The 13,829-nt window shown below is 63.7% G+C and overlaps 1 protein-coding gene across 4 annotated transcripts in view; it reads right to left on the bottom strand.

The window, feature by feature from the left end:
* Window positions 1–3,554, bottom strand: part of CXXC5 (CXXC finger protein 5) — a 39,674-nt gene extending 36,120 nt beyond the window's left edge. For 3 of the 4 annotated variants that reach the window (XR_008239510.1, XM_052816536.1, XM_052816541.1), the window contains exon 1: window positions 3,428–3,554. The gene's annotated coding sequence lies outside the window, so the exon portion shown is untranslated. Of the gene's footprint in view, window positions 1–3,203; window positions 3,225–3,427 lie in introns of those variants that run through there. The other variant, XM_052816539.1, reaches the window with a different exon arrangement.
* Between the last annotated feature and the right edge of the window lie 10,275 nt (window positions 3,555–13,829).

Genomic DNA, 13,829 nt, shown 5'->3' with positions numbered 1-13,829 from the left:
AACAAACGTGCCAGCAGGGAGAGGAGAGGCAGGGAGCAGCAGCACCCGCTCCCGCCACCCTGGGGAATGTCCGTGCTGGGGGGGGAATGGAGGTGGAGGGTCCGGGACCAGCCGGGGCCGGATCCAGCCTTGGCTGAGCCTTGAACGGCCACAGCAGGAGGTGCCGGCGGGATGCTGGTTACAAGGGCCAAGCGCCCAGGAGCCGGCCCTCCTCCCGGCCCCCCATGCAGGACGTTTGGCAGAGGGGACAATTTTGGGGAGAGGATGCCACCCCCAAATCCCGCAGCATCCCCAGGTCCCAGGCAAGCAGCACCTGCACCGCCGACACCTGCCCATCCCCAGCCTGGAATGGCCCCGGTGACACCGGGGGGGCTGCCGGTAGGTGAGGGACCCCCAGGGTGGGGGATCCCCAAAACGCCCCCCCTCGGTGCCCCCACGGCATCTCCCCCACCGCCCGCCTTTGCCGAGGAGGAGGAAGAGGAGGAAGAGGCTGAATTCCGGGCCACGGCAGCCAGAGCTCCTCTCCCCTGCCCGCCCACCTCACGCCAGGGGCGGGAGGTGCAGGCAGGCGCCTGGCAGCGTGGCGCCGGCTGCCCGCATCTCCACCACAAAATCCATGTCAAGGACGAGTCGGCCGCCTCCTGCCTTCTTCCCACCGAGGAGGGGTGGGGGCAGAGGTATGTGTGGCACCCAGCACAAACACCCCCCCAAACCCCTGCCTGCACTCCCCCCCCCGGCCAGCAAACAGGCCAAACACCCTCCCTGCCCACGAGGCCACCAAATCCCCGGACGGCGCCGGACGGCCGCGGCGGGGGGCCGGGACGAACTTCTGAGCACCACCGGCGGGTCCTTTGTTACTCTGCTTTTGTTGTCACACGCCAGCGCGTCCCCGTCCCCATCGTCCCGTCATCGTGTCCCCCACACACACGCACACCCCCCGACGCCGGCCCTGAGGTCAGGGCGTGACATCTGCCAGCTTGCCGGGTGGCATCGTCAGGGCGACACCGGCACCGGCATCCTGGGTTTGCCGGGCCTTCGGTGGGTATCCGCCGGGAGCCGGAGCCACCACGCGCGGTGACACTTTTCGGGTTTGAGGCTCGGCCCACGTGACGCCGCGACCGATTTGAATTCGATGCGGTGGCAAGAGCCGCCGGCATCGCCGGGAAGGCGAGAGCTGGCGTCCCTGCCGGGTTCGGATGCTGGGAACGGGGAGGTGCTGCTAGAGAAGATGGTTCTGCAAAGCTTTTCTGGATAGAAATTTTAAGAAGAGACAGACGGACGAACGGACGGAGAAGGGTTTCCATGCCTACAAGCGATCCCGCTGAGCGATACCTTTGGGGGGGTCACCACCTGCCCCCCCCCACCTTCCCATCCTACCCCTCCTCGTCTCAACCTCGCTGCCCTCCCGGGGAGGGGGATGCAACGCAACTCCCCGGGGAGCAGCGAGGGACCAGGGAGCGGTGGGGGGGGTCCATCCCTCTGCAGCCCCAGGTGCGGCCCCGCCGCCAGGCGAGAGGGCCGGGGGGGGGGGGGGAACGGACAAAGCGGCACAAAGGGGCTGCTGACACAGCAAGGGCCCGTTTCCAGAGAAACAAAACTTCCGCCGGCTCCGGCCCCGCGCCCCAGGTAGCCGGGCTTGTGTATCCCCCCCCTTCCCCAAATCCTACCTCTAACCCCCCATCCCTGCAGCACGTCAGCTCGCCCCCCCATCATACCCCCCCTCTCCCTTCCCGGGGTCGTTTGCAGGCAGTGGGTGGCGGGGGGTAAAGGTTGCCAGGCCGGGGTCAGGGGCGACGGCACGGCGCACACATGTGATCCGTTATCGCAGGATGTGTGCGCAGCTTTGTTTATGCGTGGGACGTGGAGCGGGGCGGGCGGCGGCGCTTTGCCCCCCCCCCATCCCTATCCCACCCACCCCCCCCCTCCTCCTTCTCTCCCCAATCAATCATCCCAGCAAAGAATAAACCGACCCAAAGCAAACACGGGCCCGCAAATAGGACGTCGCCGGTTGCGGGATGCGGTGAAAAAAAAAAAAAAATAGTAATAATAAAATAAGAGGGGAAAAAAAAACAACACCACGGGGCCCGTGGGGCTGCGATTCAGCAGAGTTTGGTGCCATAATCCCAGGGTTCAGGCACAATTCACAAAACCCCACGATGGCTTTGGGGCTGGCAGCACCCACGCCGGGCGCGTACAGGGGATATTACACGGTGGACGCTGGCTCTTTGGGTGTCGGGGTGCATTGGGTGCCCTCCCCGCCAGAGGTAGGGGGGAGCGGGAGGTTTGGGAATCCCATCTGACGGCGAAGCGGGGGCGGGGGGGGGGAGAATTACTTGGAGGGGAGAGGGGGAAGGATAATAAAGTTGGGTTAGTTGTTGCACATGGCTGGGCGATGGCGAGCGGCGCCGCTCCCACGGCCACCCCGCTGCCGGTCACCGGTGGAGGAGCCAAACTGCCGCTGAAGCCCGGCGCACCCCCGGGGGAGGCGAGAGCAACCCAGGCGGGGAACCCCGGCGCGGAGGGGCCGCTGCCACGCACAGGCGGCGGGGGGGGCGGGGGGAGGCTGCCCCCCCCACCTCCCTACCCCCCCACCCCCCCCACGCGAGATCCGCCGCGGGTGGCAGTGGCCGGCCCCGCGCGCTGCCCGCTGCCCGGGGCGCGCCGCCTCCCCCCGGCGCCGCGGCGCTGCCGGAGCGGCCGCCCCCGCCGCCCCCCGGCCCCGCCGCCACCATTGTCACCCGGGAAACCACCGGGCGATGCCGCGGCGGCCCGGGGCGGGGGAGGCTCGCCCCCATCCCACCCCCCCTCCCGGCTCCCAGCGCATCCCCCGCCGGGGTGCGGGGTACCGGGGAAAGGGGACGGGGGGGGGGGGGCGTTCAGCCGCACCGAGAAAAACTTTGCTCGTTACCCCGCCGCACCCCCCCGGGAAGCGGCGGGGCCGCTCGGGCGCCGCGCAGGCAGCACCGGCCGGGCCCCGGCGCGGGCAGGCGGGCAGGCGGGCAGGCGGCCAGCTCCGCGCCCCGCCGCCGCCGCCGCGGGCAGCCCGGTAACGGCGCCGGGCGGAGCGGGGCGAGCCGCAGTCGCCCCCCGCCAAACTTTTTCTTCTCCCCCCCCTCCCCTTTCTCCACCACCCCCCACCAACCCCCCCAACCCAACTCCGCCGCCGCCCGCCGGAGCGGCCCCGGGGGGGGGCCGGCACCTACCGGCGGTCCGGGAGCCGCCGCCGCTGCGGGCAGCGCTGCCGGGAGCGGCGGGGGCTGCCCGGGGAGCTGGGGGGGGGGGGGGGGAGGGAAAGAAAGGGAGCGGGGCGCGGGGGGGGGGGGGGGTTCAGCACCTGCCCGGCGCCGGGGAAGGGGCGGGGGGGGGGGGGGCCCGGCGAGAGGGGAGCCGAGGCGGGCACGGTGCCTCGCCGCCGCCGCACACCCACCTCCACATCGCCGCTCGCTCTGGGAGTGCACAGCCCCCGAATCGCGCTGCACGGCGCTGCCGCCGCCGCCGCTGCCCGCGGCTGCCGGCAAAACCCGGACCGGACCGGACCGCCCCGCGCGCCCAGCCGCGCCGTGCCGTGCCGTGCCGCGCCGTGCCGCGCCGAGCCGCGCCGCGCGCGCCCCCCCGCCGCCCCACGCGCGCGCCGCCCGCCGCCCGCCCCCCCACCACCCCACCACCCCCCCCCCCGGCTCGCCCGACCCCCATGGCGGTGTACACCGCTACCCCCCCCACCCCCCCGCCCCGCGTCTCAGTCGCCCCCACGGGTGTCACCCCGCTGTGCCCCGCCATGGGCCGTCCGCCCCCACGGAGGTTACCGGGCTGTGCCCCCCGAGTCCCATCTGCCCCCCACGGGTGTCACCCCACCGTGCCCCCCATGGGCCGTCCACTCCCCACGGGTGTCACTGTGGTGTGGTGTGTCCCCCCCGTGTCCCAGCCACCCCCACGAGTATCATCGCAGTGTGCCTCCCCCCCCCGCCCCGTGTCCCATCCGCCCCCACGGGTGTCCACCCCCCACGGGTGTCACTGTGGTGTGGTGTCCCCCCCCGTGTCCCAGCCACCCCCACAAGTATCATCGCAGTGTGCCTCCCCCCCCCACCCCGTGTCCCATCCGCCCCCACGGGTGTCACCCAGCTGTGCACCCTATGTCCCACCCACCCTCGTAGGATGCCGTCCCACTGTGCCCCCCCATATCCCATCCACCCCCAGGGGTGTCACTGCAGTGTGCTCGCCGTGTCCCATCCGCCCCCACGGGTGTCACCCCCTTTGTACACCCCGTGCCCCACCTGTCCCCCACGGGTTTCACCCCACTGTGCACCCCATGTCCCACCCGTCCCCATGGGTTTCACCCTGCTGTGCCCCCTCCGCCGTGTCCCACCCAACCCCATGCGTGTCACCCCGCCGTGTCCCCCCAGTCCACACCCATCCCCAATGGGGTGTCACCCCACTGTCCCTCCCCATCCCCCCTGCAGGGTGTCAGCCTGCCGTGCCTCCCCCCGCCCCCCTCTGCCCCACAGGGTGACACCCCCGTGTGCATCCCCATGCCCCCCCCGCCCCACTCGCCACGTGGCCAGTCCCCTGTCCAGCCCCAGGGGTGTCACCCTGCGCCCCAACATCCATGTGCTCCCGTGGGTGTCACCCCATGATGCTCCTCCAGCCCCCACCCGCCCCATGAAGCTTCACCTTGGCAGGTGGCCCCCAACCCTTTGGGGGTCCCCCCTGTGGGGTGTCCCCCCACATGCACCCCATCCCTCTGTGTCCCCTGTGGGGTGCCCCATCCCTCTATCCCCGCCGTGGGGTGCAGCTGGCAGCGGGGCACAGGAGCCAGGGTCACCCCCGGGTGCCCGAGGTACAGAGGGGGGAACCCCTGGGGTGCAGAGCCCCCCCATTCCACCACCACACCTGGATCCACAGGGATCATCACATTGGCCCGGGGGTGGGGAACCCCAGCGAGGGAGCCCCTGAGCCCCAAGCCTGCCGCCGCCACCGGGAGGGACCTCGCCGGTCCCCAAGGTGCAATCGGTTGAAATCCCCCTGAATAAACAGCAAATAATCGATGGTACCGATAAGTCACCTGGAGGGAGGGGACAAATTCCCCCCCACACCCGAGGTTTGGCCCCAGCGGGGGGGCAGGGGCAACACCTGGCACAGAAGTTTTCTGCTCAACTTTTTGGCAGGATTTTTTTTGGCTCCTTGGGGGGGAGATTTTGAGATTTCTTTTTTCCCCTTTGAGGGGTGGGCACTGAAAAATTGGAAGGTTAAAAAATTCATTAAACCCCCACTCCTCAGCTGAAAGCAGCTTTCCAGGGACAAACAGCCCAAAAAAAACCCCACCACCCCCAATTCCTGCAGCCTTTTTGGTTGCCAGCAAAATACCCAAAACCTCCCAAAAGCAGAAACCCTGACAAAAATGAAACTGGGTTTGTGTTGCCGTTGATTTTTTTTTTTCGCAGGAATGCGAAATCGCTTCCCACCCCGCTCCTGCCTCGAAATGAAACAAAAAATGTAAGATGGGGCGGGGGGGGGGGCGAGCAGCATGGATGCGCTGTTTGTATTTGATCCACGTCTCGTTAATTATGTGCCTTTCGCATATTTAGCGACTGGGATTTTCAAACGCGGGCACTGTAACGATGCTCTGGCTTCCCAAAAATCTCCCTCCCGGCTGGCAGTGAGGGGGGGGGCCACTGCCCCATCCTCCTGGGCACCCCTTGTGCCCGGTCCCCGGCTGGCATCACCACCGGCCCTGGCTCGTCACCCTCAGCTCCTCTGCTCGCCCTCTCCGGCACGCTCCTCGCCTGCCTGCCTGTGCCACTCAGCCTCTCGCCCCCAAAAAAAGAGGCGGCGGAAGAGCCTTGTGCCAGGTGCGTGGGATGCGGGTGGCACCAGTGACGCGGTAGAGGGGACAGCATCCCACCAGCACCGCAACCCAGCCGCCACAGCCCGGCCGCAGTGACGCTGGCAACGCCGCCCAGCTTACGACGCCTCACCTGGGCGGGCTTCACCCAGGGAGTTTCATTTGCCCTTTTTTTGCTATTTTTAAGGACCCAAATGTGCCCCGACCCCCCTGATGCCACCATGAGCTGCAAGGTACTGCCGTCCCCCTTGTGAAGGCAGGGCCTCCAGCGATTGCACCTGGAGTTTGCCACCCACCGAATGTCCTCTCCCGGCCGCAGCAGGATTTCAGTGCTCAGCATACGTGGAAAACTCACGTGAATGAAAATTGCCTTTACTGGCAATTAAAGGGGCTGAAGTCTGTCTAAGAGAGGGGAAACTGAGGCACGGAGCCAAGCAGGGACTCACTCACAGTGGCAGCAGCAAAGCTGGGGCTCCAGTCCAGCGCTGCCCAGCAAATCTCCAGGCTCCCCAGCGTCCCCGAGTTGGTTCCCACTGCCCGACACCCAGTGCTCCAGTCCTGGGGAGGACGTGGTCCCCCAGTGCCCCCAAACTGGCACAGCCCCCCAGCACGGGGACAAGGGCGTCCTCCTGGGGATGCAGCCTGTGAGCCTCTGTCCTGCTACTGGACCCTTATCCCTTGGCATGCTGGGGGCTGTGGGGGACAGGGGGATGGGGATGGAGAGCAAAGGGGACAGGGATGGAGGATGACAGGGATGGAGAGTGAGGGGGCTGGGTATGGAGGATGACAAGGATGAGGATGGAGGGCAAATGGGACAGGGATGGAGGATGACAGGGCAGGGGATGGAAGATGAGGGGGACGGGGATGGAGGGTGAGGGGGACAAGGATGGAGGGTGAGGGGGACAGGGTTGGAGGATGACAGGGCCGGGGATGAAGGGTGAGAGGGACAGGAACGGAGGATGACAGGGATGGGGATGGAAGGCAAGGGGGACAGGAATGGAGGGCGAGGGGAATAGGGGCATGGAGCGTGGCTGGGTCAGGGGTGGAGGGCAAGGGGGGCAGGATAGAGGGCAAGGTAGATGGGGGATGGAGGCCACAGGGGCCAGGGATGGAAGGCACAGGGGACAGGGACGGATAGCAAGGGGACAGGGTGGAAAGCCCACCTGCAGACAGTAGCGTTGCCTCAGGTCTCTGCCTGCCAGAACTGGTGCCAAAATCTTCCCTGCCATGTCGGGCACGAGGCTCCAGCAGCGGGGTCTGTGCTGCCTCCTCCGCAGCCAGGGAGCGAACCCGGACCCCTGCCCAGCTCCAGGCAGAGGCACAGGGCCGGGAATAACTTGGGTGGGGGACACAGGACGTGGAGGTGATGCTGGGCAGCCTGACCCTGCAGCGGTGGGGGGGGGTCACGCAGGTTCATGGCCCCCCCGGCTGGCAGCAGGGCACTATGGGATAGCAGCTGGAGCGCTGCCAAGGCTGCGTGAGCGGGAGACACGTCCCAACAGCCTCCGGAGCACAAACACGCTCCAAAATACCCAACCCCAACCTGAACACACCCCCCCAGCCTGGCCGCTGCCATCCAAGTGGGTTACAGAGCTGGCAGTTGCTTGCCACCTCCTCCGCACCGGGTGCAGGGCGTCTTCTGGTGCAGGGGACCCAAATCCGGCCAGACACTGTGCCGGGAGCCCCAGACCTTGGTGCCATCCCTGATTTCAGGGAGGGGGCTGGATTTCTTCAGCTACTGGGGTGGGGGAACCTGGTGGGACCTAGCACTGGGAAGCTGGACAACCTCCTCCAGATGCTGTGCTGGGAGACCCCCTGCCTCAGCAAGCTGGGGTCAGGCTGGCACAAACCCCTTATTTTTTTTAAAAACCAGTTTGCTCCCTGGGCCCTGATGGTGTCAGAAATTGTAGCTCGAGCAGCTGGCATTTTTTTGGGTGCCAACCTCTAAGAGCATGCCCACTGCACTTGGGGTCAGAGTGACTCACCATCATGCTCGGCCGGCTGCCCCGGGGGCATAGGGCTCTGCCTGTGCCCAGCCAAGCCCAGGGGACACAACACCTCCTTGTCCCCTGGTTGGGGGGACCACGGGAGTTCCCACCTTCCCAGCTGCAAAAGCTTTGAGTCCCAAGAAAGGGGTGCCCCGAGCCGCACGTAACCCTCCACGAGCCCCTGCCGCCCATTAATTGAGGCTGTGTTAATTTTTAACCCCAGCTGTCTCCCACATGGCGGGCGCTGGCCGCAGCGGCTCACACTGGCCCCGCTTCCCGGGGACGTGCTGCAGCCGCTCAGCGGCACAGAGTCCGGCCACCCTTTCCTGGAAAGGGCTGGGCGGGGGGGACACACGAGCCCCCGCTGCCCACGGGGTTGCTGGCTGGTTCGCGTCCCTCATGGGAGCCCAGCCTGGGTCCCCGGGGCGCTCAGGGAGGGGGACGCGGGTGCAGGGCAGGCACGTGGCACGGGCCTTTGCAGCTGGGGGGGCCACGGTCCAGGCTGTCCCCCAAGCTCCTCTGCAAACGGCAGCAGCCGCTGCCCGGGAATGTCCTGGCAGGAGGGACCCGGGCCTCAAAGCAAACAGACGCCGCGCCGGCGGTTGGGAGAAGGGCAGGAAGCCGTTTTCCCTCTGCCCTCTCCCACCCCGGCGCGGCAGAGCGAGGGGGAGAGCGAGGCACGGAGAGCCGTGGGGGCTGGCGAGCATCCCCCAGCCCGCAGCAAGGAGGCAAGGCAAGATGCCCACCCAAATCGGCCTTTTCTGGGGGCCGAGGAGCTGCTCACATGGTGCCAAGGGACACCACGGCCGTCCGGGCGCCCCGCACACGCAGCCTTTGCCGGGAAAAGGGCGAGCAGGCGCGACGGGTCTCTGCCATGGGGCCGAGGACCGTGTGGGCTGCTGGGCGAGCAGGCGTAGCTGCAGGCACGCCTACGTGCCAGGCGGCAGGAGAGCCACGAGGACACTCGAGCTGCAGCATTTCCACCTCCGGGGACCCTGGCAGGCATCGGGGTTTGGGGTTTTTTTTTTTTTTTTTGAGCCGGGGATTCGCCTGGAATTCAGACGCCCACGTGGTCCAAAATAGCCTCGCTCCAACATCCGGAGCGCCCTGCAAAAGCCATCTGCCTGCGCAGGCAGGGCAGGCAGCCGCGGGGCTGGGGCACGTCGGTGCAGCTCGGATCCCTTCCTGGTGGCTCCTGCTGCCTACGTCTGCTGCTGGGGGGTTAGGGAAGCGGTGCTCGAGTCCTGCCAATGAGAGAGGGACAGGCAAGTGCCATGATGCACGGCCAGGCAGGGGACACCGGTCCTGGGTCACATTAACAAGGGACCTTTCCTAGCGCCTGCAGATTTTTGGCTCACCCCAAACTGCTGCTCAGCAGCCAGGTCTGGGAAAGACACTAGCAGCACGAAAACTCCCGTTCTCAGACCGGGGTGATTGCCCTTCAGGTGGGAGCCGAAATGCAGAGCAAGCCAGACTCAGGGGGGAAATTATTCCGGCTCCGCTTGTGTCCTCCCACGTTTCATCTCCTGGCCAGCCCTGTGCCACCATCTCGGATCCAGCATCAGTCCCGTGGTGGGACAGGATCCTTCAGACCCGGTCCCTGGGATAAGAGGACACCTGCTTGAGATGGTCCCTCCTCACAAGCCCCCACTGCCAGGACTGCGGGGCCAGATGGGGCTTTCCAAACCGCTTCTGTCTGCAGCAGCCGTCCACCCAAACAAGCAAACATAGATGGGTCAGGGCAACCGCGATTTTAAAAAAAGACGTGCAAGTTAAATGATTTCCCTGGGAAATATCAGAAGTTACTTATGGCAAGAGCTAATTTGGGCATGCTTGAATCAGGAGCCGTGGAGAAGCAACCATCGAAACTGTGCTGGCCTCCTCCTCACTGGCATGGCAGCCAGGACATCACCTCCCCAGCACACCAACCTCCATGCTGCCTGCACCCCTGGTATTGCCCATACACCTTCCCAGCAGGCAGCCTCAGCAGGCAGCAGGAATCTGGGTTCCTGGGGATGATGGCGAGTCTCATCTGAGCACGTTAGTGCTTTATCGAAGACCACAGAGAAGCAATGGCCTGGAGCTTGTAGCGTAAGACCTGGTTCACGGCAGCATACCTCCAGACACATTGGTGTACATGGGCCAGCAGCCAGCTATGTCCATGGGCACAGGAGAAGGAGATGATCTCTGGATTGCCTATGCAGGGGACCAAACCCATTTTACAGGGAACCCTTTGCACCACGGCAGGGCCCAGTTTGGAGGAGCTGGCCCACCAGGAGCCACTTGACAGCGAGGACACCAACCTGGGGGGGTGCTCTGAAGAAGTTAATCTCTCGGGAGCCCCAGAAGCATGGTAACCTCAGAGCACAGTTTAACCCTAAGGGTTATGAGGCTCTCCGTGAAAATTCCCATCGTCCGTCACATCCCTGCAGAGGCAGGTTGGGTCACCCTGCTGAATGCCCAGGCTGCACCTTGTTTGGAAGCAAGAAAGGCTGAGACGGTCTGCCAGACAAAGGATGCTCTGTCACTGCCCACAGTCACGAGGCCTCTGAGGAAAGGCACGCAGTGGGTCCCTCTGCTGTGAGATCCTGCCTGGACACATTCCTCCCCGTTTCACATCCCCTCTTCCCAGCAATGCTGCTGCAGCTGAGCCTTGACCGAGACACCATTGACAGAAGGGCCGTGGACGTGAGCCGTGCACTGCCTTTCTTGCAGAAAGGACTCTCAAACGCTACCTTCTCTGCTTGGGTTGGGCTCCTTTGCCCAGCTTCACCATCTTAGACCTGAGGAGCAAACACCCCCTGACTCTTACATGCTGGAGCAATGCCCAAACCCACTGCACTCCTCTCTGCTCCCATTTACTGCCCGTAAAAGACATCAGCAGCAATGTGTGATCAATGCTATTGAAAGAAGCTGACAGATCTGACTCTATGGGTATAGGAAGCTGTCCCCCCCTTGATCACCTAAACACCATCCATCATCCAGGCTGATGCCACCTCTGCACTGATCTGCCTGTAATGGATTGGAAGATGTCAAAAGGACCCATCATGTCCAGATGACTCTTCCTCCAGAAAGGAAGCTTAGGGGCTTAGCAATAACTGCATGTCTCACATCACATCCTTAAACACCTAAGAAACCTCCAAGATATCTCTCCTTGCTTCATCTTCAAGGGACCCTTCAACATCAGAGTTCAACTACAAGGACAGCACCAAATTCCTGGGCGAGCTGAGATGTGCAAGGGTCCCATCAAGGTCTTCCGGGAGACACCCTGTGTAGCCACCTGAAAAGCAGAAACCAGCGCTCACCCACTCTTCTGCTGTCAGAGAAGCTGCCTCTTCACCAGGAAGCTCTCTGTGACCTGGCTGGGAACACTGGTCCTTACTGGGAATAGGCCAGATGGGCTCCCAGTGCTCCCAGCCAGCTGCTCCTCCCCATCACCCCATCCCACCTTGCTGCTCTCCTCCACTGAAGGCTTCCCTGCGCTCACCCACACCCCATGCTCAGGGGGCACCTCTGCAGCCCCCCAGGAATGTCTGGTATTGAAAGCCCCAGCAGGCGGAGAAGAGCTAGGCCTGAAGCTCCAACTTGTAGCTCCATTTCTTCCGGGGCAAACACAACCCAAGAAATCACGGCAAAGAGCCAGCCTAGAGTTGGATGGGAACAGACCACCATCTCCTTACCTAGGAAGACCAACTGGACTTGTCAAGAGGAAAGAAATTCATCTACATCTCACACATATGGTCTCATCCTAATGGATATGTATGAGCATAAGGGAAGAAGAATAACCTTCTGGTTAGGCTAAGGGCTTGGCAGTTGAGATTTCGCGATGCTATTCTCAGCGCTGTCCACACCTTGCTCCAAAGCCTTGGAAAACTCTTTATCCATCCTCAGGCCTCACGTTTCCATCTGGAAATATAACATGGCCGATACCTATTTTGCGCTTGCTGCAAAGGAGAGAGGAGGGACATTTGAGATGCGTCTCCCTCCTCAGGCGACTCTTGTTTCAAGTTAAAGAGAGTGGGCAAGAGAGACGGGAAGAATAAAGAGCCACGAGGCTCCGCCGGGAAAGCTCCAGCACTGTTCCTGGCATCCCAAGGCTGCCTGGAAAACTTAAACTCTGGATGGAAAGAGGGAAAACATCCTTTCCCAGCAGTCTGGGGCAGCACAACTCGTCCCCTCTAATAGCCCAGAGCGAGCTGGAGCTATCAGAGATTGTTTTCGCCCACGTGACCTGGCCCCAGATGCTTCCTGGGCTCAATGTGTTCCAGGAGGGATGCGCTGACGTGCACCACCCGAGCCGGGGGGAGCTCCTGGGACCACCCGCTGGGCTGCCAGCCGGGCAGGAGGCAATGGGCTGGTGGTAGAAACCCATCAGTTGTCAGCAAACATGCACCTAGAAGCCTGCTGCTGCCTGCTCGAGGAGGACAGTGCTCGCCACTGGGACCCGCAGCGGCCAGTGGCCTTGCCCGAGGTGCTCCAGGGGATGAGGTGCTCCAGGTACTTTGGGGGCCCACGGCACATGGCCAGGCCACACGGGAGATTTCAACGGCTTCCCGGAGGTGGACGAGGTGTCCTCCCACCAATTCCCCATTGCTGGGAGACTTGGTGTCAAGCTGTGCCCATGCTGGGCAGCATTACCCACCTCCAGCCCAGCATGGGGGTCCCAACACTGCCCTGGAGCTCCCAGCCCCACAGTTGCTGCAGACCCGTAGGTGGACCAAGGATGTCCCTCCTCATCCTGGCTCCTCCAGCCCCGTTACTCCCCTGATCTGGTGCTGGCTGGGACCCCGTTCCCCAGATGGATGCCAGCACGGGCTCCCTCCTCCACCTCCCCCTCCCGGGGGGCATTTATGTAGGAGCCCCAGCCCTGCAAGGAGAACACAGAGCAGCCAGAGCAGCCGTAAATCCTTCCCTGCAGCCCAGGGCTCTGCCAAACTCTCCCTTCCACCCAAATTTATGGAAAAGCAGGTCCCTGCCAGCGAAGCACAGTACAATCGCGAGGTAGAACAGGCAGTGCTCACTGGCTTCAGAAAAGGCTCCTGCAGCCTCCTCCGCTGACAGCCCTTCTCTTTTTCTTCCTCAGGCTGTCACCCTTGGTGGCCTGAGGATGGACACATCCCTGCACAGCTGAAGCACCCATAGCACAGCTTGCCTCCCCCCATCCCACTCCCCTGGGAACCCCAGGCCCCTGGGACCATCCCAAGCCACAGGTATGGGTACAGGGTCCCAAAGCAAGGGACACCCTCCACGGATGAGCACAGATGAGCTCAACCACCGCCTTGTGCCACCCCCTTCTGCCCTGTGCCCCCGAGGGCTGGCAGAGGGGGGGATCCCAGATGTAGGTGGGGGAAGACAAAGAGTTAGGGGAGGGAGGCAAGAGCCAGAAGCTGAGCATCACCAGGGATTTCATCACGGTAGCAAAGGTCAGCCACGTGCCAGCCCTCTCCTCCGCTGTCACAGCAGAGGTAGAGCTGATGGTAGACCCGAGTATTTGCATTTCCTGATGGCTGCGTGCTGAAATTTGCAGTCTTAATGGTGCATTAATGCTGGCTCCTGCATTTCATTACTTCTGAGAGTGAGAAAAGGCACAGAGCGAAAATAAAAATTCCCCTCAACTTGGCCGGGTGAGCCTGGCCACTGAGTGCCTGCTCCTGCCAGCCACCCGCGCACACAGTTGCAAGCCGGCCCCCGGCCACAAGCCACACATCTGCAGAACTCCCATCACAAAACGTCACGTCTTTCCTTCATTTATCCTTAACCCCGGGATGCCCCTCAGTGCAGCCCGGAGCCCACGCACGCCCCCCCACCCAGCCACCGTCCCAGATGGGCTCCCTGGGAACACCCTTGCAAACACAGAGATGCTTTGGAGAGGGGACTCCTCGGCCGCCTTCCCATTTCACGTCCTGTACTGCACAGGTCAGGGAATTCAATATACTTTTTGCCCAAATCAGACTTGGCTGCTGCTTCATTGCCGCAGCCTGGACACAAATTTCTGGGCCTGA

The sequence above is a fragment of the Harpia harpyja genome, chromosome 20, assembly GCF_026419915.1.
Source record: "Harpia harpyja isolate bHarHar1 chromosome 20, bHarHar1 primary haplotype, whole genome shotgun sequence".
Taxonomy (NCBI): Eukaryota; Metazoa; Chordata; class Aves; order Accipitriformes; family Accipitridae; genus Harpia; species Harpia harpyja.
This window is presented reverse-complemented; position numbering and strand designations above follow the sequence as displayed.